This window comes from Bos indicus x Bos taurus, chromosome 17 (genome assembly GCF_003369695.1).
Source record: "Bos indicus x Bos taurus breed Angus x Brahman F1 hybrid chromosome 17, Bos_hybrid_MaternalHap_v2.0, whole genome shotgun sequence".
NCBI lineage: Eukaryota > Metazoa > Chordata > Mammalia > Artiodactyla > Bovidae > Bos > Bos indicus x Bos taurus.
This window is the reverse complement of record NC_040092.1, coordinates 67,411,147-67,438,445: the sequence shown is the minus strand read 5'-3', so window position 1 is coordinate 67,438,445 and position 27,299 is coordinate 67,411,147. Positions and strand designations below refer to the sequence as shown.

General features: G+C 36.7%; 1 protein-coding gene across 3 annotated transcripts in view; it reads left to right on the top strand.

The window, feature by feature from the left end:
* Positions 1–27,299, top strand: part of FBXW7 (F-box and WD repeat domain containing 7) — a 226,026-nt gene that overhangs the window by 79,255 nt on the left and 119,472 nt on the right. Inside the window, exon 1 of one of the 3 annotated variants that reach the window (XM_027513447.1) lies at positions 14,709–14,793. The exons of the other annotated variants lie outside the window; for them this stretch is intronic. The gene's annotated coding sequence lies outside the window, so the exon portion shown is untranslated. Of the gene's footprint in view, positions 1–14,708; positions 14,794–27,299 lie in introns of those variants that run through there. 3 annotated transcript variants of the gene reach the window in all.

Below are 27,299 nucleotides of genomic sequence, written 5' to 3'. Positions count from 1 at the left end.
GCAGTGAAACTTTTCCAAGTGCTTACTTAGGACCTGTTTGCTTTCATCTTTTCAGTTCTTCATCCTTGTGCTTTGTTTTCATGTCCCAACTGTATTAGGAAGGAGAAATAATCTGCATACCCACTCTCTTAAAAGGCCCAGTGTAGAAGGGCACACGTTGTTTCTAAAACTCATTTTCCTTTGATGAGAATTTCAGGTGTAATTGTAAGGGATCCATGCGCCCTACTATGTTGCTTTTACTATGGAAGGTGAGGGTGAATTTTGGTTAGAAAAGCTGGTGTCACTACCACATTAATACTTAGGTATTAAGGATCTAGAATCTGATTTATTCTGACTTGTACTTTGTATTCCATATGAAGGCTGTACTATAGTTTGACGTTTATCCATCCTCTTATTGCTAGATTAATTTTGAAGTTCTGAAGGCAATGGCACCCCACTCCAGTACTCTTGCCTGGAAAATCCCATGGATGGAGGAGCCTGGTGGGCCGCAGTCCATGGGGTCGCTAAGAGTCGGACAAGACTCAGCGACTTCGCTTTCACTTTTCACTTTCCTGCATTGGAGAAGGCAATGGCAACCCACTCCAGTGTTCTTGCCTAGAGAATCTCAGGGATGGGGGAGCCTCGTGGGCTGCTGTCTATGGGATCGCACAGAGTCGGACACGACTGAAGCGACTTAGCAGCAGCAGCAATGTCATAAACAAACCTGCAATAAGCAACTTGTTACATTTTTTTTTAAATTTTATTTTATTTTTAAAGTTTACATAAATGTATTAGTTCAGGATGGGGAACACATGTATACCTGTGGCAGATTCATTTTGATATTTGGCAAAACCTTGTTACATTTACTTCAGTATTAGGATAGCTAACAAAAAGTATAACAAGCCTTTAAAAAAATGTGATAGATACATTTTTGGGGTAAGTTTTGGATATCTTTTTGTAAATTTTTGGTAATTTTTTCTACTGTGAACTGTCTATATATTCTTATTTTTCTATTAAAATTGTCTTTCAAAAATATAATCTGGCTATCATTTTAATACTTTGGATTTTATGTCACTTTCAAAAACATTGTCCCAGTTTGTTGCCAGTTAAATTCTTTTTAAATGGTATTTTATATTGTATATGGTGTTTAATATTGTTCAATATAGAAATGGAAACTTTTGATAAATTGTATTACTGGTTTCCAAACTACCCTGTGGAAGCAAAAGTATAGATTCTATAGACTAAAGTTTTCTAGATAAAAAAATTTTGATGTTCATTTATTTTCTCATTTAAAATAATTGTTTTCAAACCTACAGTTGAGAAACTATTATAATGAAACCTGTATACCCTTCACATAGACTCAACCGATTGTTAACATTTTGCCACATTTTTTTCTAGCCTGTATCTCTCTTTCTCTTCATATCCATATCTACATTTACATATATACATATAATCTTCTTTTGGTTACACATTTAGAAAGTAAATTTTGAGCAAACAGTTGGGTGCCAGAAGGGGAGTGGGTTGCAGGAAAGAACTAGGTGAAAGAGATTAAGAAGTACAATTTCCAGTTGTAAAGTAAATGAGTTATGGGTGTGAAATGAACACTGTGGGGAATATAGTCAGTAACTATGTAATATCTTTGTATGGTGACATATTGTAACTAGACTGACATGGTGATCATTCTGAAATGTATAGAAATATTGATTCATGTATTGAAAGGAATGTTCATAGTACTGTAGTTCAGTCACACTTCAAAAATAAACATACATACATAGAAAAGATCAGATTTGTGGTTACCAGAGGTGGGGAGGCTAATTGGATGAAGGCAGTCAAAAGACATGAACTTCAGTTATAAGATAAACAAGTACTACGGGTACAGGGTATAACATAAATATAATTAGCACGTCACTGTGTGCTCCATATGGAAATTGTTAAGTGAGTAAATCTAAGAGTCCTCATCAGAAGGAAATTTTTTTTCCTGTTTCTTTAATTTTGCAACTGTAGAAGATGGTATATGGTCACGAAACTTATTGTGGTAAGCATCTCATGATGTATGTAACTCAAATCATTTTGCTGTGCATCTTAAACTTCTATGGTGTTTATGATACTAATGTCAACTATATCTCAAAACTGGAAGGAAAAAAGTTTTAAATATTTTAACACTTAACTTCCAAATACTGAGCATGTATGATGTAAAAATAAAATTTTTTTAAATGTATCACAATAGTATCATCATTATACCCATGAAGATTAGCCTTGATTTGATAAAAATCTAATAATACTGTCCATTTTCAAATTTTCCTAATTGCTTTCTAAAGTTTTTTTTTTTAATAATCCCTACCCCCATTTGCTGCCTGCCCAGTCTAGGATCTAATCTGGGATCACTTATTATATTTAGCTATAATGGTTTTTTTTTAAATCTCTCTTAATTTGAAACACTGTCTTGCCTTTATTTTGTATTTTATGACACTGCCTTTTTATTTAAAGCATCCAGCTAGTTGCCTTGTCGACAGTTCCACATTCTCAGATTTTTCTGAGTATTTCCTCATGACTGGCTTCAGGTTAAAACATTTTTGACAGTACTACAACATAGTTGATAGAGTATACTTTCAGTGTATCAGTATTTAGTATATTTTCACATGTATCACACATGCCAGTTTGGTTCATTATTATTCATGGTAAGTTTGATCATTTTCTCAAGGTGGTGATGGTCAAATTTCTTCATTGTTAAGCTACTTCTCCCTTACTGTTTATGGTAACTTGTGGGTGATATTTTGCTGCTGGCTGCTAAGTCGCTTCAGTCATGTCCGACTCTGTGCGACCCTGTAGACGGCAGCCCACCAGGCTCCTCTGTCCCTGGGATTCTCCAGGCAAGAACACTGGAGTGGGTTGCCATTGCCTTCTCCAGTGCATGAGAGTGAAAAATCAAAGTGAAGTCGCTCAGTTGGGTCCGACTCAGTTGTGTCCGACTCCAGTTTGGTTCTCTGATTCCCAGAACGTCAGCATTCACTCTTGCCATCTCCTGTTTGACTACTTCCAATTTGCCTTGATTCATGAACCGAACGTTCCTGGTTCCTATGCAGTATTGCTCTTTACAGCTTTGGACTTTACTTCCATCACTAGTCACATCCACACCTGGGTGTTGTTTTTGCTTTGGGTCCATCTCTTCATTCTTTCTGGAGTTATTTCTCCACTGATCACCGGTAGCATATTGGGCACCTACCGACCTGGGAAGTTCATCTTTCAGTGTCGTATCTTTTTGCCTTTTCATGCTGTTCATGGGATTCTCAAGGTAAGATAGGCATAGTATGTATTTATATAATAATGTATATTTATCTATATTACACCCCAGATCTTGCTTTTAAGTATTTCTAACTTTTCTAAATATATTTGTTATAGAAATTAGCAATTTTAGCTCCAATAAAATTAAAACCTTATTTATTATAAATACAAAATAAATATATAAATTTCACAGAATATATTCTGAAGAGTAAGAAAATTTTTTCAATATTTTGATATGACTGTTTTAATATATCATATACTTTGCTTTTTAAAATGTAGCATATCATAATCATAGTTTATTTTTTGATAACGTAGGGTTTCCCACTTGAATCACGGTTATTAAACAGGAATACCATTGGAGAGAGTTTGCAGTTTAACTCTTCTCTGACTTTTTGAAATAGACATGTCATTCCCTAGGCTGTTCTTTCCACATACCCTCCTTTCCCCTCCTTTAATACTTACCAAAACCATTGTTACACTCCATTTTATAGCTATGGCAGAAGTTTCCACCCCTACCCTACCTACGCCTGTTATTATCCACAGGCAGTTGGAAGGTGGTAGTATTAGGGATTTATAAGTATTACATATTGAACTTTGTAGTACGAAGAAAATTGGTGTTTTTACTATAGTATTGACTGTGTGTTTTCAAACTACATTTCCTGCCCTGCCCCTCCCATGGTTTGGAATGACTGTGGGTTGTTAAAGGGCCAAGTCATTTCCAATTCTTTGCGACTCCATTCCTGGAGTTTGCTCCAATTCATGTCTGTTGAGTGGGTAATGCTATCTAACCATCTCACCCTCTGCCACCCTCTTCTCCTTTTGCCTTCAGTCTTTCCCAACATCAGGGTCTCTTCCAATGAGTTGGCTCTTCACTTCAGGAGGCCTGTGATATGATTTCCCACTTGTCACCAGGGTTAACTGAATTAACTACTGTCTATAAAAAGAATCTTAGGAATGACTCTTGGGTTTTCCCTTTGCATGTTTTGGATACTCTTTTAGATAATTTGGCTATGGTGTTGTATCACCTCATTTGCCTCAAAGAGATTTGCCCCAATGCTTGATTGGAATAAGTGGATGTGCTGATGGTTTTGAGAATATGACAATCCTGAAGACATCTTTCTGGCTTGACTATTTTTCTTACGGCATTGATGATATATTGTTTGCTATTTTAGGTAGTAAAGTTGTAGCCTGAACTGGTTGTACTATTTTGACTAGTGACTTAGTAGAGAATATCACTTTCCTAGAAGGGGCTTCTCGCCTCTCTTTTGGGGCTACTTCACTTCACCTTGGGGTGAACATGCAGAGGAGTAACTAGATCCTAATTTCCGTGATCTGAGTACACCAGTTGGGGAACATTTTAACTGTGGTTGGCTAGTTATGTTCAGGCTGTGTTGGTTTTGCTTTTGGCTGTGCCAAAAAGTGGAAAAGACTGAATTTCTTATCTGTCACCACATGCTAATACTTTGCTGTGACCCATAGAAGTGAGGTCGCAAACCAAACAGAACTGGGGTAGTTTTCTAGTTACAAGCTCCCACCTTCCTCTGTCTCTCTGTCTTTCTCTACATCTCTCCCTTCTCTTTGGCCTGGTTTCTTGTCATATCCACACTGTAAGCAGTTCTTTCCAGCTACAGTCAGTTGACTCTTATTGGAGCTAGTTTACTCAGAGATGGGACTAGGGTAGCCATCCAGCATGAGATTAGATTATTATGCTGTCATTTTAAAATGAGTAAATGGCTGTTAGTGAGAAGGTGATTTGCCGAAGATAGTGTTGCCTACTGAGGTTTGTCTGACCTAGAGTCCAGATGTGTTGATTTCCTGATAGTGTCTCAGTGTTATGATGGATCATGCACATCTGGATCATTCTTTTTGGCTGACTAAGTAGGTGTATATCTTACCATCTGAGAGTTAAAATGTTTTTTTTTTTTAAGGTCAGAAATTCATTAGACACTCTTTTAGAAGGTGAAAATAAAGGTACTTCATAAACTAGTAAAGTTTTTTTGACTACTCTATCAGTCTGCTTAGAAAGTTTATTTTAAGCATCAAATTACAAAAAAATCTCCTGAACTTTCTTTTTTTGTGTGTTGGGGAGGATAGGAGTGGTGGTGAAGTTTAGTGGAAACTGAATGCCACTACCCTTTCCCTTAATTCTCTCATCAGAAATCTTTCTAAATTCCACACTTAATGTCTAAATTGAAGACGGGAGGAGAAGGGGACTACAGAGGATGAGATGGTTGGATGGCGTCACCAACTCGATGGAGTTGGTGATGGATAGGGAGGCCTGGCGTGCTGCAGTCCATGGGGTCACAAAGAGTCGGACACGCCTGAGCGACTGAACGGAACTGAACTGAATGTCGATATTCCAGCACCAGTTTTCTGGTCACCTACAGTTCAGTTTAATTCAGTTTGGACACTAACTATAGTTAGTATTATGTCCCACAAATCAAATGGCAAGGTTCCCAACAAAACTGCCTTTACTTGAGACACCAGCCACAGGTGTGATCACCAGGCTACCTGCCCTTTTGTCTGAACTGGTTACAAATTCAGAGGTTTCTACAACTGGAATGTTGGATAATTCCCTAGAATGATTCACAGAACTCACTGAGAGCTCTGTACTTACACTTTTATTATAAAGCATACAACTCAGACACAGCCAAATGGAAGAGAGGAATAGGCAGGGTCTGGGGTGGGGGTAGGGACCACACAGACCTTCCATGCCCTCTCCTCATGCTCTCTGAGCATGACGCCTCCTACCATATTGGTGCATCTGTGGACCTCAGAGTTTAGTGTTTATTAGCAACTCAGTAGTTACGGGTAATTGATTAAACTTTTGGCTTGTGTGATTAAATGCAGTCTATAGCTCCTCTCCCCTCCCTGGAGATTGAGAGGTGGAATGGAAAGGTTTTCTGGTGACCAGCCCCCATCCTGAAGCTATGTAGATACCACTTTGAGTCACTCCTGGTTGAAAAGGGACTTTGGCAGAGTTAGTGTCAAAATTGAAGATTTGTACGTTTAATTTGCGCATTCCGAAGCTAACTCTGGTTATCAGAATTGAATTGTAGGACACCTAGTTGGTGTCAGAGAATGAGTAACAAAAGACATTTCTGTCACTTAGGAAAGTTAAGGACTTTTGCCAGGAACTGGAGCCAAAGACAAGTATATATACTGTGTGTATTTTGAATTATACTGTAGTGTCGGTGTTACCTCGTTTTATCTTTCACGTTGTCTTTGGGATTCTTTACTTTGTCTCCAGACAGTTTATTAAGATTCTACAAGGAAAATAGGCTTCAGGTTTTAATTTCTCTGCTTCATTTCCATGTCCTGATTTTTAAATTAAAACAAAAATTTAGTTTTATTTAGGTAAACACATAATTTGAGTTTTGACACATGTATGTACTCGTGAAGCCATCACCACATTCAAGATAATGACTATGTCACCCCCAGACCCTCGTTATAATTCGGTCAATTCCTTCCTCACCTCTCCCACTTTCCAGACAAACTGATTTTCCTTTCTGTCATTACACAGATTAGTTTGAATTTTCTGGAACATTTTTATGTATAAGTGGAATTATATGATGTTTCCTTTTTTATCTGACTTCTTTCCCCTAGCTTAATAAATCTGAGATTTATCCATATTTTTGGATGGACTAGCAATACTTTGTCCCTTTTTATTATGAAATACTGTGTATATTTTTTTAATATCACAAATTGTTTTCCATTTACCTGTTGCTGCATTGTATTGTTAATGGTTTTGGCTATTGCAAATTGGCTATAAATATTTGCATGCAGTTTTTTATGTGGACATGCACTTTTGTGTTTCCTGCTAGTGGAATAGTGGATTCAAAAAATAGGTGTATGTTAACCTTTGTAAGAAACAAATTCTTTGGATAACTGTTCACGGGTTTTTTCCAGTTTGTGGCTTGCCTTTTCATTTTTTTTTTTTTTTAAATCAGTGTCTTTGAAGTTCAAAAGTTTTTTTTTTTTTTTTTTTTAAAGAAGCTGAGTTTATATCTTTTTCTTTTATGTTGGGTTAGTCGCTCAGTCACGTCCAACTTTTTGTGACCCTGTGGACTGGAGACCTCACAGGCTCCTCTGTCTGTGGAAATCTCCAGGCAAGAATACTGGAGTGGGTTGCCATGCCCTTCTCCAGGGGATCTTCCCGACCCAGGGGTCGAACCCAGGTCTCCTGCATTACAGGCAGATTCTTTACCGTTTGAGCTACCCAGGAAGCCCGATTTTTCTTTTATAGTTCATGCTTCTTGTGATACATTGTGGGAGTCTGAGTAGTATTCCCGAAGATATCCATGTCCTAATTTCCAAAACCTGTGACAATAGTCTCTTAGGTGGCGAAAGGAACTTTTCTTATGTGGTTAAGGATCCTCAGTTACCCAGGTGGTTGTTCAGGCGCTCAATTACTCAGGTGGTTGTTCAGGCGCTCAATTACTCAGGTGGGCCTCGTATAATCACAGACTCCTTGCAAGAGGGAGGTAAGAAGGTGAGGGCTGAAGAAAGTTGGGAGACTGAAGGAGAGGTTAGAGTGGTACGCTCTGAAGATTGAGGAAAGGACCAGGAACAAGGAATCAGGTAGCTTTCTAAAAGTTAGTAAAGGCAAAGAAACAGATTCTCTTTTAGAGCCTTTAGAAGGAGCACCCCTGCTAGCAGCTTGATATTTAGCCCAGTGAAACTGAGTTTGGTCTTCTGACCTCAAGATGATAAACTTCACTCTGTTACATGCCCCCAGGTTTGTGGTAATGTGCTATAGCGGACATGGGAAGCTAATACAGAAGTGGGGGCGCTGCTGTAACCAGTACCTAAGAATGTAGAAGTGGCTTTGAAATTGTGGCGAGGAGAATTTTGTGGAGCATGATAGGAAAAGCCTAGATTGCCTTGAATGAACTGTTGACAGAAATATGGACATTAAAGATGCTGAAGATGAGGACTCAGAAGAAAGAAAAGAGAGTGGCAAAGAAAGCCTGTAGCTTCTTAAAGAAATATCTAAGTTGTCATAAAAAGAATTTTGGTGGAAATATGAACGTTAATGATGCTGCTGGTGGGGGTTTCAAAGGAAATGAATGTGTTATTGGAAACTGGAGGAAAGGAGATCCTTGTTAGATTGAAACAGAAGGCTTGCCTGAATTTTGCCCTGTAGTTACCTGGCTAACTCTGTTGTGTCTTGTCTTAGTAGAGTAGCAGTCATGTGTGTGTAAATTTTGCTCTTTTATGTACTTGCATAAAGTACTTCAGCTTTAATTAAAGTGACAGATTGTATTTTTATATAAATGAAATTTACATTTTAATAAAATATTAGTATTTTTCAGAGCAAACATTTTAGTAGAATATGCTTATTCTTGAAATGTCATTATTACTAAAGTCTTTTTGCTGTTTCCCTGTGACTAAATGGATATATAAAAATAACTTGCTGTAAAACCCTTAATTTCTGGATTTTCCTTATGACTTCAAGAAAACTATTTTTTAAAACATATTTAACTAAACTTAGTATTACAAAGTGAAAGTAAAAGTTGCTCCGTCATGTCCAACTCTTTGCAACCCCATGGACTATACAGTCCATGGAATTCTCTAGACCAGAATGCCCAGGGATCAAACCCAAGTCTCCCACATTGCAGGCAGAGATTCTTTACCAGCTGAGCCACAAGGGAAGTCCTGATGCTGGGAAAGATTGAAGGCAGGAGGAGAAGGGGACGATAGAAGATGAGATGGTTGGATGGCATCACCAACTCGATGAACATGAGTTTGAGCAGACTCTGGGAGTTGGTGATGAACAGAAAGGCCTGGCGTACTGCAGTCCATGGAGTCGCAAGGAGTCTCACAACTTTGAGTGACTGAACTGAACTATTATTATAAAACATACACTGGTTTTACTCTGTGTGCTCATTTATTATTAAGAAAATAATTTAGAAAATGGAAATGCATTGTTTGATAGAGTAATTTTAAATGGTAGCTTCTGTTAATGGTTGTTATTTATTAGTGTGATACAACTTATAAATATCTGTGCATTCAGTCTTTGTTCTTCCAAATCGATTTCTTCTGTAATCTATGGTTTTTTGTTTGTGTTAGTTTTGTTTTTGGAAGGAGGATGTATAAAGCAATTATCACTACTATATTTTTAACCATTGCCAAGTTGAAACTCAATGTTTAAGTTTAAAACAAAAGTTAGTGCTATTTAAATGTAGAATTACTAAATATTATAGTTCCCTCTTCTGTCTTTTCAGAGCTATTGCACCATGTTAAATGTTTCAAATTAATTTCAGCAGTGTTTAAAAATTACTGGAATTAGAATGTCTGCCACCTAAATCTCTCATATTTCTATTGAGTTTGGAATTTGGAATAGTCATTATCAAATATTATTTGTGGGAAATAGGAAAGATTGGGGGAGAAAGTAAATGACATAGCGAAGCAGCATACAGACTGTTTCAGGATATAGGGAAACTAAAAAGGTTCTGCAAGTCAGTGGTGTGAAAATAAGCAGGGGAGTTGCTCTCAAGTCAAAGAGGTGTGTGAAACCTAGAACCACTTATCAAGAGTAGCTCTTTTTGGATTCTGTTTAGATCACATTGCCTAAAATAGACATTTTGAGGCAGTCTTGGAAATTTGAGTATTGACTAATATTAGTTAATACCTTGGAAATTTAATTTGATATGTGATACGGTGATTTTATGATTATATAAGGCAGGGATAAAATTAAAGATATGTGTGTGTGGTGGGGAGAGTGACATGATGTCTGGAATTTACCTGATAAAATAACAAATATAGCAATATTAATGATATCTTGAATAATATTCCTAAATCTTTCAAAGTATATTTCTGGTAGAAAAATGAGGCTTTTCTGACCATTTCATTCTTTTTTTTCCCCCCTTTTCTTATGGGTTACACCATTTCCTTTAGTAAATATGTGTAGTTGTTATGTGTCTTCTCCTGCTGAAATATGAGTTTAATGAGGGTAGGGGGGATTTTTATCTGTTTTGTGCATTGCATCTTCTTCATTACCTACCCCTACCTAGCATATGGCTGGTGCTTCGTATATAGTTGAATGACTGAATGAACGAACGGGAACTAAAGCTCTTGAATACTAGGGACATGGGGTTTGGCCAAAGACAGAACTAAAGAGAACTTTTGAAAGTTAATCTTATGGGACTTAAGAGGGGAAAATGTGGCCTAGTACATTAAAATTTAAGGTGATAAGCCATCTCTTCCGTGTTTGACTGTAAAGCCTTAATGTATCAAATATCCAACATCTTCTCAGCAATAAAAGTTGCTATAAAGTAATTGTTACCTTACTGTGTAACAGCAGTAAAATTGTTACCTTAGAATTAATTTCTGTAGTAAAGTAATTGCTATCTTACTGTAATTGTCTTTCATATAGTCTTTAAAGTTTCCCCTCCATCAGTCATCGATTTATTATTACGTCTTGAGATGGACTGCTGTCCCTCGGTGTCTGCAGGATTTGTTTCAGACACCAAAGTTCACGATGCTGAGTCCCTCACGTAAATGATGTAATGCAGTCGGCCCTCTGTATCTGTGGGTTCCGCTTCTGTCCATGTGGAGGATTGGCTGTGTTTTATGTAAAGGTTATGTATTTCTTCTCAGGAAAAAAAAATTATTTAAAACTAGTAATTTTATATGGGCAAGATGAATTTTAGAAACTGTTCTTACGGTTTCTTTTTGTGTTAAAAATATATAATCGTACATTTCTCCTTTTTCTAATAACTGATTTTCTCCTTTTTTCTATGTATATGTGTTTCAAACTAGATTTTAATATCTTGTATGAGCATCATAATGATCAGTTATCTACTATGTTTAAAAATTTGTTTTAGTTTTTAACGTTACTATGACACACAGGTGATAATAATTGTACTCAATAATTAAGATGAATAATTCAAGTTGAGTATTAATTAAATAATTATTTAATTAATAATTAATTAAAGTATTAATTAAATAATTCAAGTTGAGTATTAAAAATGACAACAGTGAAAATTCAGAAACTTTTTATATTTGATATTCTAGAATGAGTGTTTTAAAAATGACTTGTTTTTAAAATTGATGAAGTCATTTTTATAACCCCAAACTATAAGCTTTGACTGAAGGAAAAATGTGAGCAAGGAGTCTCAACTTTTTTGGATTCAAAACCACATTGCACTCTTAGAAATTATTTAGGACCCCAAAGAGCTTTGATTTATTTGGGTTATATTTCTCAATATTTATCCTATTGGAAAGTAAAACTGAGAAGTTTTAAAAGTACTGTATTAGCTCTTTAAATTCACTTAAAAATAATTGGTAATTGTTAATTGGCATGTTCATGGAATTAATACATTTTGAGGGAATTATCTATATTTTCTCCAAGCAAAAAAAGTTAATAAGAAAGATGACATTGTTTTACGTTTCTGCAAATACATCTGGCTTAATGAAAGACAGTTGAAGTCTCTTACCTGCTTCTGCATTCAGTCTATTAAAATATTACAAACCATGTAGTCTAAGGAAAACTTCCATCGTGTACTCATGACAGATTGAGAGTGAAGGAAACAAATAACATCTTAGTATTATGAAAATAATTTTGACAGACCATGTGAGAGTCTCTAAGACCACCCCTAAGTCCATATTCTGAGAACTGCTGGAATAATTTCTCACTGGGCTACTATACGGGGCAATACAGTCTTTTAAATGAAAGAAAAAATTTTTTAAAATATGATAGGATCAATTGAGTGTTTCTATTCCATATGTTTTACTTTAGGGGAGCTATTGAAGTTAGCTGGTACTTACTTATATATATATCAATATGTTTGGGCATTGAGGAAGTGTGAATGGCACCCCACTCCAGTACTCTTGCCTGGAAAATCCCATGGATGGAAGAGCCTGGAAGGCTGCAGTCCATGGGGTCGCTGAGGGTCGGACACGACTGAGCGACTTCACTTTCACTTTTCACTTTCATGCATTGGAGAAGGAAATTGCAACCCACTCCAGTGTTCTTGCCTGGAGAATCCCAGGGACGAGGGAGCCTGGTAGGCTGCAGTCCATGGGGTCGCTAGGAGTGGGACACGACTGAGCGACTTCACTTTCATGCATCGGAGAAGGAAATGGCAACCCACTCCAGTGTTCTTGCCTGGAGAATCCCAGGGACGAGGGAGCCTGGTGGGCTGCCGTCTGTGGGGTCGCACAGAGTCGGACACGACTGAAGTGACTTAGCAGCAGCAGCAGCAGCCCTGACTTGCAGGGTTGTTTATAGATTTCATGTTATAGCCTACCATGTAGTAGAATGGTCACCTTATTTCTTAGAGAATTAGAAATTAATTCAGTGGTAATAGATGGTTAAAATTTTTAAAACAAGTTTTTGATATTCAGAGTTACTTGCAATTAAGGGGGAAAGCACAATTTTGAAATGCAATCAATTTATTAAAAAGTAGTCATGATGCTCAGTGTCATTAGTGAGCAAATATTAATGTTGTTTCTCTACCTCTTGGTAAATAGAACTATGGCCAAAGATAATTATTAACTTTTTTCCCCATAAATTGTGTTTCTTTTCTGACAGTTTGTAAAGCTTTCTCTTTGTTGGTTTGCCTTTTGCCTCCGTCATTATGCAACCTGAGAATCAATAGTGCATTAAATTAGCTGACCTGGAAAGAAAAATAATAGATAATGAAAATAGCGCTTATTGCTTACGTTCTCTTTTAGTTATAAATAGTGTAAGATCCAGAGGGTATTGATGGGGAATGAGGGAAATGGAGCACTGCACATCAGGTTATTTCACAAGTAGTAATCTATACTTTTGCATCTTTTGTTTCATGGTTTTGTTTAGAAACAACACTGATGCTGAGTAGTTAGTAAAATAACTTACTTTCATTAGCATCATTTGGTGGGGATTTTTATTCATGCTTGTCTGTAATATTAGTCACAATGATTTATTTAAAGTCTTTGTTAATTATAAAGCTAATGAAAAACCTCGGTTTGTTATGGGCATGCTATATATTTGTTGATGATATAAATTGCATGAGGTTTTAACACTGAATACATTGTTCTTACATTAGGATATGTATTAATTTTTTTCATTGCCTCTCTAAGCTTCCCAATCTCACATGTTTGCTAGGAGGAGTGCATTAACAGCAGTAAGAGCTTTTTCCCCAGCGTGTCTGACATGCCTCTGAAAATGCGATAGAGCAGAGCTTTAGCTAGATTTTAGAAGTTCTTTTGTTAAATCATGTAAGAAACTTAAACTGATAGTACTTCACATTTTCCATGTAACATGCTCTTTCGATGAATAGCTGTGTGGCAGCAGCACGGGAAAAGCAGGGTTCTTGGCAATCCCAGCTCAATTGCATCTGCAGATGAGGATTTAAAATTCTGTGCAGCAGACAGTACCTCCAGCAGGCGAGTAAAAGGTTACTGCATTATTTGCTTGTTTGTTTTCATAGCCTTTATCTACAAAAGGTTTTGTAAAGATGCAGTGTGAAGTGCATGCCCGTTTTTAGACATTCTGGAAATTGATTTAAGTTTACATGAATTTCAAAAGGGCAGTGCAAGGTGAAGAGGCGATACTAGCTCTTTTTAGATTTAAACCAAAGAAGAAATTGAGCATGAGACATATGCAAATAAAGAACCTACAGAAAGTAGGAAGTTTTTTAATGCTTTTTTTTTTACATTTAAATTTTAAATAATTTTACAATTTTTAAATACATTTTTAATACTAGATTTTTTTTTTTAGTTCTTAGACTTCTTCCTCAAAAAGGATGCTGTTAACAAAGACTGATAATTGTGGGTCTATGAATGTTCATGAAGTTACATTTGTTTTGAAGTCTGATTGTTTGGGAAGAAACTATAAAGATTTTTTATTAATGTAACCCTTTCTTGTCCTAGAAATTATAATGTGGATTATAATAACATGGTGTGTATATATGTATATATCTTTATATATTATTGGCAAAAGATCCTAGAGGATGGCTAACATACTTAATAGTGTTTATGTTTTCAGGGTGGTTTGTGTTTTTTGAATCTTTTTAATGAGATGCAGATAAACAGGTGGGAGAAGATTCAGTATCAAAGCAACCAGGTTTTTGGTGGCTTATCATCTATTATCAATACCTGTCTATAAAGTCACACACCCTTTCCTTCCTTCTCATTTTAACTCTTCTAACATTTATGATAGCAGGGGCCTCCTTGGATTCTCTTAGTTGTTCTATCATTATCGACACCACTGTCTTTGATATAGTATTTTATTGCTCCATAATTCTCAAGTTTAAGTGCAGTATTCAGAAGGAATTTTTTTACTTTGCCTATCAACCACATCCTGCCCTCTTCAAGCCATACTCAAAGATTATTATTAGCTACTGTCTAAATTTTGTTAAAAAAATAAATTTTGTTTAAAAAAGTTATTTCTATGTCTTTTTTATTTTAGATTGAATAACAAGATTGAAAACAATCCTATAAATTAATCTACAATATAGAAGTAAAATCAGCTGTTATTCTTACTTTGAGCTTTTGGCAGGCTTCCTGAATCGTAGAGTCAGAAAGGGTCAGCAGTTCTGATTGGTAAGTTAAAGAATCCGTCCAGTAATTTGCTCCCTGTTGTTTCTCAAAGCAATGCAGCAGCAGTTCTTTTCCAGGTATTGAGCGGTTCTTGAACCGAGTGTATGGGGACAAGCAGGGGTGGGGCTCATTCCTGTTGGTTGTTGAGACAGTGGGCATTTACAGAGGGAACAGGTTGGATAGGCTGAGCCGGAGGAGTAGGCAAACAGATCTAAACTGATGGAAGACAGAAAGAGTGGTTAGTATAATTTGGGGGTATTTTATCTTGAGTTTGCTCCTTTATTAAGTACTTGGGCTTTAATATAAAACAGTTTGAAATATTAAAGCACCTTACCTTCTTTCTAAGGAGTAGCCGGAAGACTTCTGTTTTTAATTTTGAGTTCTTCTTGACAATGAGTTTGTGGCTGGTATCTTCTGTAGGGAAGCTATTGTTTTATTCTTTTTTAACAGTGTTTCTTTCAGCCAGAGGGCTGCAGAATGAGGCAGTTAGCCAGTTTTGAGCATACATGGGACATTACTAGTTCTGATTTTTTAAGTTAAATTCTTGTCTGATGAACAAGTCAATGTGTGGCTGTGGCTGCAGCGTTGTTTCTTCCTTAATGAAGAGGTTGAGCCGTTCGACCTGCTGCTCCGATCTGTTCTCTGGTAGCCATACATCAGACCAGTTGCAGAGATTATCCACCGAATGTCCTAGACAACCAAAGGTAACTACATAGATTTATTTCAAATAAAAATATGCAATTAAAATGGATGCCTTATAACTAGGACCAAATAATTAAAAATAAAAGATCAATTAAAGATGTTCTTAGCAGTTTTCTTGACCTTGCAGTAGCTATCCAATATCATTTTGTCATCATCAGATTGTGTAGCAATGGAAATGCACTGCAGTAATTGATTTTGTAATAGGATCAGGTGATTTACTAGCTGCACTGACAACCACTTGCTTGCTCGCTCTGAGCAGTGGAGCACTCTAATGGATGTTGTGATTGCAGCCCGGAGTTGCTGTGAGACTGCTGGCCACTTAAAGCAGCAGCATGTCTTTTTAAAATGAATAGTGAGTTTTTCTTTTTTGTTTCCTTTGCTTTAAGTTTTGGGTGACCTCAGTAAATTTTATACTTAGTTTGAGTGCCCCCATGAAATTTTAGAGATTAGGTGTTATTTCATCCATCAATTCATCAAAAGTAGCCTTGAATATAATGAAATATAATCTCTGCTCCCTACTCCTAGTTGAGCGTCAACATATGTTTCAACATACTTTGTATTGATCAGGAGAACACATCTCAAAATGTAACAATTTATGTTAACCTGTGTCATCTAAGTGAAACAGAATATTCTTCATATTTGTAAATTTCATCAGTTTTAAACTCTAGCTATAATTATGATAATGGCATTGTGGTAATTCTTGTACTCCTGCTTTGTTAGAGTTGTCTATTCTTTTCTGGTCTTTTGCTTTCTTAGTGTTCTCATAGATGTAACACCATTTAGAAAATCTGAGTTGGACCAATTCTAAGGAATGTTGATGGAGACATAATAGCTATTTTAAAGTAGTGTTTAAGGATATAAGTATTTAAAAACCTGTTATCCACAGTTATGAATTTTTAGTGATTATAGTTTAATAATCTTTATTTTCATCTTTTATGCATTTTAAACAATTGATTATAAATATAGAAGTATAAGACTAAAGTTTAAAATAGAACTAGCGTTCTGTAAAAGACTTTTAGAAACTGGTGCCTAAGATTTTGACGACTTTAGAATTCTGCTTAGGGCTTTACATGAGGAAAGAAAATTATCTCCCCTCTCTACATTCCTCAATAACTCCTCTACCTGTCTAACTATCTGACATACTAAGTGTTTTGTACAGAACTTGATATATAAAAGTGCTGAATTCTCTTTCCTTCCCTAATTTACATTATTTAACCATGTTTTTGTTCTTGCCATGATAGAGATGCTATTTCTTTCAGCCACATCTAAAACATTTACATTAATTAATCAATGTTAGTAATTTGCTATAGAAGAAATTGAGCATAAAATTGCCATTGTATATTACAGTCAAACCTCCCTGGGAAGGCAGCTTTTCTTTGTAATGTACTTAAATATTTGCCCTTGAAAGATGAAAATATTTCCAGTATCATTCTGTACTTTATCCTAAATCCAGATACTTAAAAGTTTAATTATGGAAGATGGTAATATAATTTAAACACTAGAGTTTATAATCTTTTATTATTCAATGGTAACAAGTTTATTGCCCCCTGCCTCCCAAAAACCTCTATGAACACTGATAACATGAAGATAAGTATGTGAATATTGTATGAGATTTCGTCAAAGATATGTTGAAATTTCATGTATATTGAAATGTTGAATGGTGGATTACCAACAAATCAATCATTGATGTAAGTTTCACTGAAGCGGTGTACATTAAAGCTTTTTTTTGCAATGGGGTGAGCAAATAGGAGGAAAGGCAGTGAATACTCAAAGTGTTGACTACTTTTTTAGAAGATTGGTTATAAAAGATAGGAGGTAAGCGTGCTTTGTAATTCAACAGTATTTCATGTAAAATAAATAGGTAATTCAGTTGGTGAAGTTCTAACCCTAGTGGAACTACCTTTTATTAGAGCTCTAGATCAAGCATTAAAAGACTTGGATTTAGTCAGGCTCCTGTCACTGATCTACTTGATGACCTTAATCAATTTATACTCGAACATTTTTAAGGTTCCTTAAGCATGCTTCTAAAATGTCCACTAAAAAGAAATCAATTTACTCATTCCAGTGTGAGGTATTATAATACTTGACCTGGAAGCAAGTTGAAGTTAGGAGGAAGGATGAAATTTCTTAATCAGGTTTTAGGTGATATTGATGTTTTTCATGTTTTTTTGATGGGGGGAGGCATGAGGAGAGGTACTTGCTTTTCTAAGAACACTTTTATCTTCTTGAAATTCAATATTCTAGATAATTACCCTCATTTTTAAAAAAACAAATTTGGGATTCATTTCTAGAGCGGCCAGTTTTTCTTATCCTCTCAAAAGTAATGTTGTTAAAGAGTTTATTTCAGTACCTAGCATATTTTTTATTCATCATTTTTATTTTAAAGGTAGCCTTTATGTTGCTATTTCTTTTTCCATGTATGGCCTATCATATAAGTTGAACACAGTCCTCTTTGTTGCCTGGGCAAAGTGATTTGTGGGTTGATTGAATTAGGTACATTTGAAGTGGTGATCATATCATAATAATTATGACAAACATTTATGGAACCTTTAACTTGGAACAGATGCTATGCTAAGCAGTCTTATGTTAATTATGTCATTATGAGATAGATATTTTTATTGTCATTTTTAAAGATGAGGAAACTGAGACTCAGAGGTTATGTAACTTAAATCATACAGCTAGAAAATAGCAGAATCAATGTTTAAACTTATACCTACATATTTTTGTTTTTGGTGATAATTAAAATACCATACTTTGATATGTTTTCAAAGTATTTGCACTTTGAGTTAAACAATGACTGCAGAGATTAAGCCAAGTTTTTGTCTAAAGACATTATATGATTACTTAATATTTGTGTCTTGAATAAGAAGAAAGTGATGTATATTACCCTCTTATTCAGTTATTTGGAATATACTTTTCATTGTTGCAGTAATTATTCATTTAAAGCATTTGTGGTCAGTTTGCAGTAATGTTTCTCAGAGTGTGCTTCAGAGATCAGTTGCATCTGTGTCATTTAGGATGGTAGTTAAAAGCACAAATACACATCAGACCCACTGACAGAATCACTAAAATGGGGTCTAGGGATTTTCATTTTTAAACAGTCTGCTTAGGTGATTTGTATGTATACCAAGTCTTGAGAACATTGGAAATGTGCTCCGATTTTACTCTGCCTCTGTGTATTGCCTGTCAGCTTTCCTTTCTCTAAAAGTTGGTTTGCAAACTATAGGTCATTTGTAAAATCATTTCTCAGAGTGTTAAAAACAGTTTTGAGATGGGATGAGCAATCTCATACACTAGTGGTGAAACATAAATTGGTAATGTAAATTTTCTGTTGGTAGGCTTTTTAGGAACTTGTTAAATTGTTCATGAACTTGATTCTTTAGTAAGCCTGCTTCTAGGAATTTATTTTAAGGAAGTAAGTCAGAGACTTATTTAGGCACAAGATTTAGGCACAAGGATATTCATAGCGGCATCATTTGTAATGGTGAAAAACTGGAAATAATTGAATTTCAAATATCAGGGAAATGGTTAAAAGTATTTGTTACGTCTATTTGTTTGGGCTACTTTCCAGCCTTAAAATGTCATATTTGGGAAGAATATTGAAGATGTAAAAAATAATCATGATTTAATATAAAGTCTCAAAAAAAGAATATAAAATTGTATTTATATGTCCATACATATATAGTTCATATGATATTAAGTTGAACTATGTGAAACTGCCATTTTTGTAGATCTCTTGGTTCAATGTCAGCATTTTCATGGAGTTTAACCTACCATGACATCAGTTTTGAAAATACGTATTTGTTACATATTGTAGTGAGGGAGACTGGAAGCAAATGCAACAAATTTATAAAAGTGATTATCTCTGGATGATGAGACTATAGATAATTTTAAATATTTCTTTACATGCCTCGATTTTTAAAATTTTTACTAGGTCTTGACCTTTATATAAGGTAAGGCAAAACACGTTTTGTCTTTATTGGTAACAAGTCTAATAAAATTAGTTAGTCTTCACCTTTGAAATGTAGGTCCACAAGGGCATTCAGTTCTATTTAAGACAAATTAAAAATTCTGATCCAAGATGTAGCCTTCTTTATCAGTCCTCTCTACCTAACCCCCTTTTTCTTCAGAAAAAGTAAACATGGGGAAAATATTTTCATGGTTTATCTATCTGTAGCTTGGCCAGATCGTTTAATGTTGTAGAATTCCTGGCAGTTCTTGAAGTCATTAACTGGCCTCTGCCTGTCCTCTACTACAGCCTTTTCTCCTTTGGGTCATCATATATTGCTGTTGCTAAGGCTCTCTCTGTGCGAATGCCTGTCCCTAATGGCTTTAAAACATTACTGTGCTGGAGAAAATTCTTTCTGGACCAGTGTGACTTTCACATTATACTGACCTCATCCCTTAATGATAAATGAATGAACTAATTCTCAACTACAAAAACATGTTTTGTAGAAGAATAGACAGTAGTCTCTAGTTGTTTCATTGCTTTGTCATCAATCATGTATTGGACTGTATTTGTGTACATTCAAGTTTGTATTTGTATATTACCGTGTACAGTAAAGGAAAGGGGCTTTGGAGTTAGGCTAACTTGTTAAATTAAGTCAAGTTTGGGTGACTGAGTTTTGATTATGTGAGGATATTACTGATTAATCTGATAGGATATTTTTGAAGATTGAGAGAATTCACATAAAACATCTAGCACGGTGACTGGCATAAAGCAATAACAAATATTATGTCCTTTTCTAATGAGGCAACATGAGGCTGCAAAGACTTTTCTGAGGTTACTTACCTCTGTAGCAAAAGTCAGATTCATCGACTACTGTAATTCCAGTTCTTCATTCCTATCCTGACTCTCATAATTCCTCTACAAGCATATATACATACTTGTGAGTGCACTCATACATAAAGATTCTCCTACTGATTCAAGGTTTATTCTTCCCTTAATTGATTAATATCTCATTAGTTTCAATCTTTCCTAGTTAGATATTGATGCCAATAATGGTAAAAGATTGGTAGGGAAGGTCTTTACTTGATGTAAGTTCGTATTTTAATTAGACTGGTGATGCTTTCACGTGAAAGATGCTGTGCTTAAGCCTCTGTGTCAGCAGTTTTACTCATGCCTGTTTGCACTTTTCCAGTAGACTGTAAACTGTTTCCCTAGCTACACGGTGAGAGGCATTGGGTACTTTTTAAAAGTAAGGCATTGCTTACTTTTTAAAAAAACATGGAATCTTCCCCCAGTCAAAACAAAATACACCAGATTGCTTGTTTTATGCTACTGCATTATGTTAACATATGAGTTTTCCTTTGGAGTAATTTAAAAGTGAATATGAAGTTAATTTGATTAATATGAAAATAACCCCTCTTTTGTTCCCTTTCTATTTATTTTTCAGTAAAATTTCTATTCTTTAATATGGTCATTACTTTACTTTTCCATTTATAGATAAAAATATAGTTGCAAAGATTATTTTCTTTTCCCAAGCTTGCTGCCTTTTAGTGTAAAAAAGAGAGTATCTTCAATATTTCTGTAACTGAGAAACTTTACCTGAAGTTGCTTACCTCACAGTACCATTTGCAGTGATGTTAGAGAATATACATGCTGTATATTTTATGGAATATGTGCTATATGAGTTTGTAGTGGCCATTATTACGTTTTTTTATGTTTTGAAATTTTAAGAATCAGAACTCATAGGATTTGACCTGAGAGTAAAAAGTATCTGGCTTTCATTACTTTTTAAAATTGTTATTTATAATAAAATTATAATTCTATATATAAATTTGCATGAAGTAAGTAAGTAAGTAATTTTGAGGTCATGGTACATATTTTTGCTTAGAACCAATTTATATATTTGATCAAATCTAAGAAGCTTGAGGTTCACAATTACTTTAGCTATTAGAGAAGAAAAAATGCTACCATTTAAACTACGACATGCTATCAATTTCAGAGAAACTAAGATATGAAAAAAATGTGACATTTTGAATCTATGAAATGTTCAGGTGTGTGTGTTTTCAGATTTTAGGGCTCTTTTTTGGTGAGGAGCAAATTTTATGTTGCTGGTTGTTGAGACCCTATGCAATTCTCTATATATATACAACTTAATCAATTCTTTGTGTTGATTTGTTTGCTTCCTTTGGTATTTATTGAATGTTTTTCATGTGCAGACCTGTGTCACTTTTCAAGTCGCGTAAAATTTGTTCCTCCTTGGAGTTTCTGTTATATACAAAGTACCTGCCTGCTCAGTCATGTCTAACTTCCACAGCATTAAAAAAAATTAAGTAATTAAAGGGACTTCCCTGGTGACTCAGATAGTAAAGAATCTGCCTGCAATGCGGGAGATGGGCACAATAAAGGACAGAAATGGTATGGACCTAACAGAAGCAGAAGATATTAAGAAGAGGTGGCAACAATACACAGAAGAACTATACAAAAAAGCTCTTCACAACCCAGATAATTACGATGGTGTAATCACTCACCTAGACCCAGACATCCTGGAATGTGAAGTCAAGTGGGCCTTAGGAAGCATCACTATGAACAAAGCTAGTGGAGGTCATGAAATTCCAGTTGAGCTCTTTCAAATCCTAAAAGATGATGCTGTGAAAGTGCTGCACTCTGTATGTCAACAAATTTGGAAAACTCAGCAGTGGCCACAGGACTGGAAAAGGTCAGTTTTCATTCCAATCCCAAAGAAAGGCAATGCCAAAGAATGTTCAAACTACTGAACACTTGCACTCATCTCACATGTTAGCAAAGTAATGCTCAAAATTCTCCAAACCAGGCTTCAACAATACATGAACCATGAACTTCCAGATTTTCAAACTGGATTTAGAAAAGGCAGAGGAACCAGAGATCAAATTGTCAACGTCTGTTGGATCATCGAAAAAGCGAGACGGTTCCAGAAAAATAGCTACTTCTGCTTTATTGACTATGCCAAAGCCTTTGACTGTGTGGATCATGACAAACTGTGGAAAATTCTTAAGAGAGATGGGAATACCAGACCACCTGACCTGCCTCTTGAGAAATCTGCAGATCAGGAAGCAACAGTTAGAACTGGACATGGAACAACAGACTGGTTCCAATCAGGAAAGGAGTACATCAAGGCTGTATATTGTCACCCTGTTTATTTAACTTACATGCAGAGTACATCATGAGAAATGCTAGGCTGGATGAAGCACAAGCTGGAATCAAGATTGCCGGGAGAATTATCAATAACCTCAGATATACAGATGACACCACCCTTATTAGTTCAATTGTATCGCTCAGTCATGTCTGACTCTTTGTGACCCCATGAACCGCAGCACTCCAGGCTTCCCTTTCCATCACCAACTCCCGGAGTTTACCCAAACTCAAGTCGGTGATGCCATCCAACCATCTCATCCTCTGTCGTCCCCTTCTCCTCACAACTTCAATCTTTCCCAGCATCAGGGTCTTTTCAAAGGAGTCAGCTCTTCACATCAGGTGGCCATAGTATTGGAGTTTCAGCTTCAGCATCAGTCCTTCCAATGAACACCCAGGACTGATCTCCTTTAGGATGGAGTGGTTGGATGTCTTTGCAGTCCAAGGGACTCTCAAAAGTGTTCTCCAACACCACAATTCAAAAGCATCAATTCTTCAGCACTCAGCTTTCTTTATGGTCCAGCTTTCATATCCATACATGACCACTGGAAAAACCATAGTCTTGACTAGACCTTTGTCGACAAAGTAATGTCTCTGCTTTTTAATATGTTGTCTAGGTTGGCCATAACTTTCCATCCAAGGAGCAAGAGTTTTTTAATTTCATGGCTGCAGTCACCATCTGCAGTGATTTTGGAGCCCTAATAAATAAAGTCAGCCACTATTTCGACTGTTTCCCCATCTACTTGCCATGAAGTGATGGGACCAGATGCCATGATCTTAGTTTTCTGAATGTTGAGCTTTAAGCCAACATTTTCACTCTCCTCTTTCACTTTCATCAAGAGGTTCTTTAGTTCTTCTTCACTTTCTGCCATAAGGGTGGTGTCATCTGCATATCTGAGGTTATTGACGATTCTCCTGGCAATCTTGATTCCAGCTTGTGCTTCTTCCAGCCTAGCGTTTCTCATGATGTACTCTGCATACAAGTTAAATAAGCAAGGTGACAATATACAGCCTTGACATACTCCTTTTCCTATTTGGAACTAGTCTGTTGTTCCATGTCCAGTTCTAACTGTTGCTTCCTGACCTGCATACAGGTTTCTCAAGAGCCAGGTCAGGTGGTCTGGTATTCCCATCTCTTTCAGAATTTTCCACAGTTTGTTGTGATCCACACAGTCAAAGGCTTTGGCGTAGTCAGTAAAGCAGAAATAGATGTTTTTCTGGCACTCTCTTGCTTTTTCAATGATCCAGCAAATGTTGGCAATTTGATATCCAGTTCCTCTGTCTTTTCTAAAACCAGCTTGAAAATCTGGAAGTTCATGGTTCATGTATTGCTGAAGCCTGGCTTGGAGAATTTTGAGCATTACTTTACTAGGGTGTGACATGAGTGCAATTGTGCGGTAGTTTGAGCATTCTTTGGCATTGCTGTGGGATTGGAATGAAAACTGACCTTTTCCAGTCCTGTGGCCACTGCTGAGTTTTCCAAATTTGCTGACAGAGTGCAGCACTTTCACAGCATCATCTTTTAGGATTTGAAAGAGCTCAACTGGAATTCCATCACCTCCACTAGCTTTGTTCGCAGTGATGCTTTCTAAGGCCCACTTGGCTTCACATTCCAGAATGTCTGGGTCTAGGTGAGTGATCACAGTGATGTGATTATCTGGGTCATGAAGATCTTTTTTGTACAGTTCTGTGTATTCTTGCCACCTCTTCTTAATATCTTCTCCTGTTAGGTCCATACCATTTCTGTCCTTTATTGAGCTCATCTTTGCATGAAGTGTTCCCTTGGTATCTCTAATTTTCTTGAAGATATCTCTAGTCTTTCCCATTCTGTTGTTTTCCTCTATTTCTTTGCAGTGATCACTGAGGAAGGCTTTGTAATCTCTCCTTGCTATTCTTTGGAACTGTGCATTCAAAGGGGTATATCTTTCCATTTCTCCTTTGCTTTTCGCTTCACTTTTTTTCAGCTATTTGTAAGGCCTCCCCAGACAGCCATTTTGCTTTTTTGCATTTCTTTTTCTTGGGGATGGTCTTGCTCCCTGTCTCCTGTACAATGTCATGAACCTCCATCCATAGTTCATCAGGCACTCTATCTATCAGATCTAGTCCTTTGAATCTATTTCTCACTTCCACTGTATAGTCATAAGGGATTTGATTTAGGTCATACCTGAATGGTCTAGTGGTTTCCCCCAGTTTGTTCAATTTAAGTCTGAATAGGCAATAAGGAGTTCATGATCTGAGCCACAGTCAGCTCCCGGTCTTGTTTTTGCTGACTGTATAGAGCTTCTCTATCTTTGACTGCAAAGAATGTAATCAGTCTGATTTCTGTATTGACCATCTGGTGATGTTCATGTATAGAGTCTTCTCTTGTGTTGTTGGAAGAGGGTGTTGCTCTGACCAGTGTGTTCTCTTGGCAAAACTCTATTAGCCTTTGCCCTGCTTCATTCTGTACTCCAAGGCCAAATGTGCCTGTTACTCCAGATGTTTCTTGACTTCCTACTTTTGCATTCCAGTCCCCTATAATGAAAAGGACATCTTTTTTGGGTGTTCTAAAAGGTCTTGTAGGTCTTCATAGAACCATTCAACTTCAGCTTCTTCACTGTTACTGGTTGGGGCATAGACTTGGATTACTGTGATATTGAATGGTTTGTCTTGGAAACGAACAGAGATCATTCTGTCATTTTTGAGATTGCATCCAAGTACTGCATTTTGGACTCTTGTTGACTATGTTGGCTACCTAATTTCTTCTAAGTGATTCCTGCCCATAGTGGTAGATATAATGGTCATCTGAGTTAAATTCACCCATTCCAGTCCATCTTAGTTCACTGATTCCTAGAATGTCGACGTTCACTCTTGCCATCTCCTGTTTGACTACCTCCAATTTGCCTTGATTCATGGACCTAACATTCTAGGTTCCTATGCATCATTGCTCTTTACAGCATCGGACCTTGCTTCTATCACCAGTCACATCCACAACTGGATGTTCTTTTTGCTTTTGTTCCCTCCCGTCATTGTTTCTGGAGCTATTTCTCCACTGATCTCCAGTAGCATATTGGGCACCTACTGACCTGGGGAGTTCATCTTTCAGTGTCCTATTTTTTGCCTTTTCATACTGTTCATGGGGTTCTCAAGGCAAGAATACTGAAGTGGTTTGCCATTGCCTACTTCAGTGGACCACATTCTATCAGACCTCTCCACCATGATTCCTCTGTCTTGGGTGGCTCCACATGGCATGACTTAGTTTCATTGAGTTAGACAAACTGTGGTCTGTGTGATCAGGTTGGCTAGTTATACCACCTTTATGGCAGAAAGCAAAGAAGAACTAAAGAGCCTCTTGATGAAAGTGAAGGAGGAAAGTGAAATGTTGGCTTAAAACTCAACATTCAGAACACTACGATCATGTCCTCCGGTCCCATCACTTCATGGCAAAAAGATGGGGCAACGATGGAAACAGTGACAGACTTCATTTTTGAGGGCTCCAAAATCACTGCAGATGGTGATTGCAGCCATGAAATGAAAAGACGCTTGCTCATTGGAAGGAAAGTTATGACCAACCTAGACAGCATATTAATAAGCAGAGTTGTTACTTTGCCAACAAAGGTCCATCTAGTCAAAGATATGGTTTTTCCAGTAATCGTGTATGGATGTGAGAGCTGGACTATAAAGAAAGCTGAGCACAGAAGAATTGATGCTTTTGAACTGTGGTGTCGGAGAAGACTCTTGAGAGTCCCTTGGGCTGCAAGGAGATCTAACCAGTCCATCCTAAAGGAAATCAGTCCTGAGTATTCACTGGAAGGACTGATGCTGAAGCTGAAACTCCAGTTCTTTGCTCAGCTGATGGGAAGAGCTGACTCATTCGAAAAGATCCTGATCCTCGGAAAGGTTGAAGGCGAGAGGAGAGGGGGATGACAGAAGATGAGATAGATGGATGGCATCACCCACTGGATGGACATGAGTTTGATTAAACTCTGGAGTTGGTGATGGACCGGGAGGCCTGGCATGCTGCGGTCCATTTGGTTGCAGAGTCAGACATGACTGAGCGAGTAGACTGAACTGAATGCAGGAGATCTTGGTTCAGTCCCTGCATCGGGAAGATCCTCTAGAGAAGGGAATGGCTAACCACTTTAGTATTCTTGCCTGGAGAATTCTGTGGACAGAGAAGTTTGGTGGGCTACAGTCCATGGATTTGCAAAGAGCCGGCAGGACTGAGAGACGAACACTTTCACTTTCATCCAGTAATACATACTTATATCGACAGCTAGATTCAGGCTATCTGAGGGCTAGAGTGCTTCTTTACGTGTCACATCTGCTTCATTTCCTATCAGGTACTTCGTAATGTATTGTAATTTCTTGATTAATTCAAGCTAATTTGGAATGGCAGGAAAAAATGAGTAGCACATCCACCTCAAAAGAGTATCTATATGGTTATGGTTTAATGTAATCAGGAGTTTTGAATTTTAGAGGAATATGATCAAAGTTTGTAACTCTAAAATGAGATATCAAAGGTTTCTTCAAATTACTATCTGAAATTTAGGTGACTTTTCTAGATTTTTTGAGAGTAGAAGAAATCCAGAAAAGCCCAACAGTCTGGCAGCTGTAGCTTGTTACCCAGCTACATAAGTGAATTACTATTTTGAATACTGCTTGTGTAATCGTGAAATGAAGAGGTATCTAGGAGTAAATTAACTGGCTT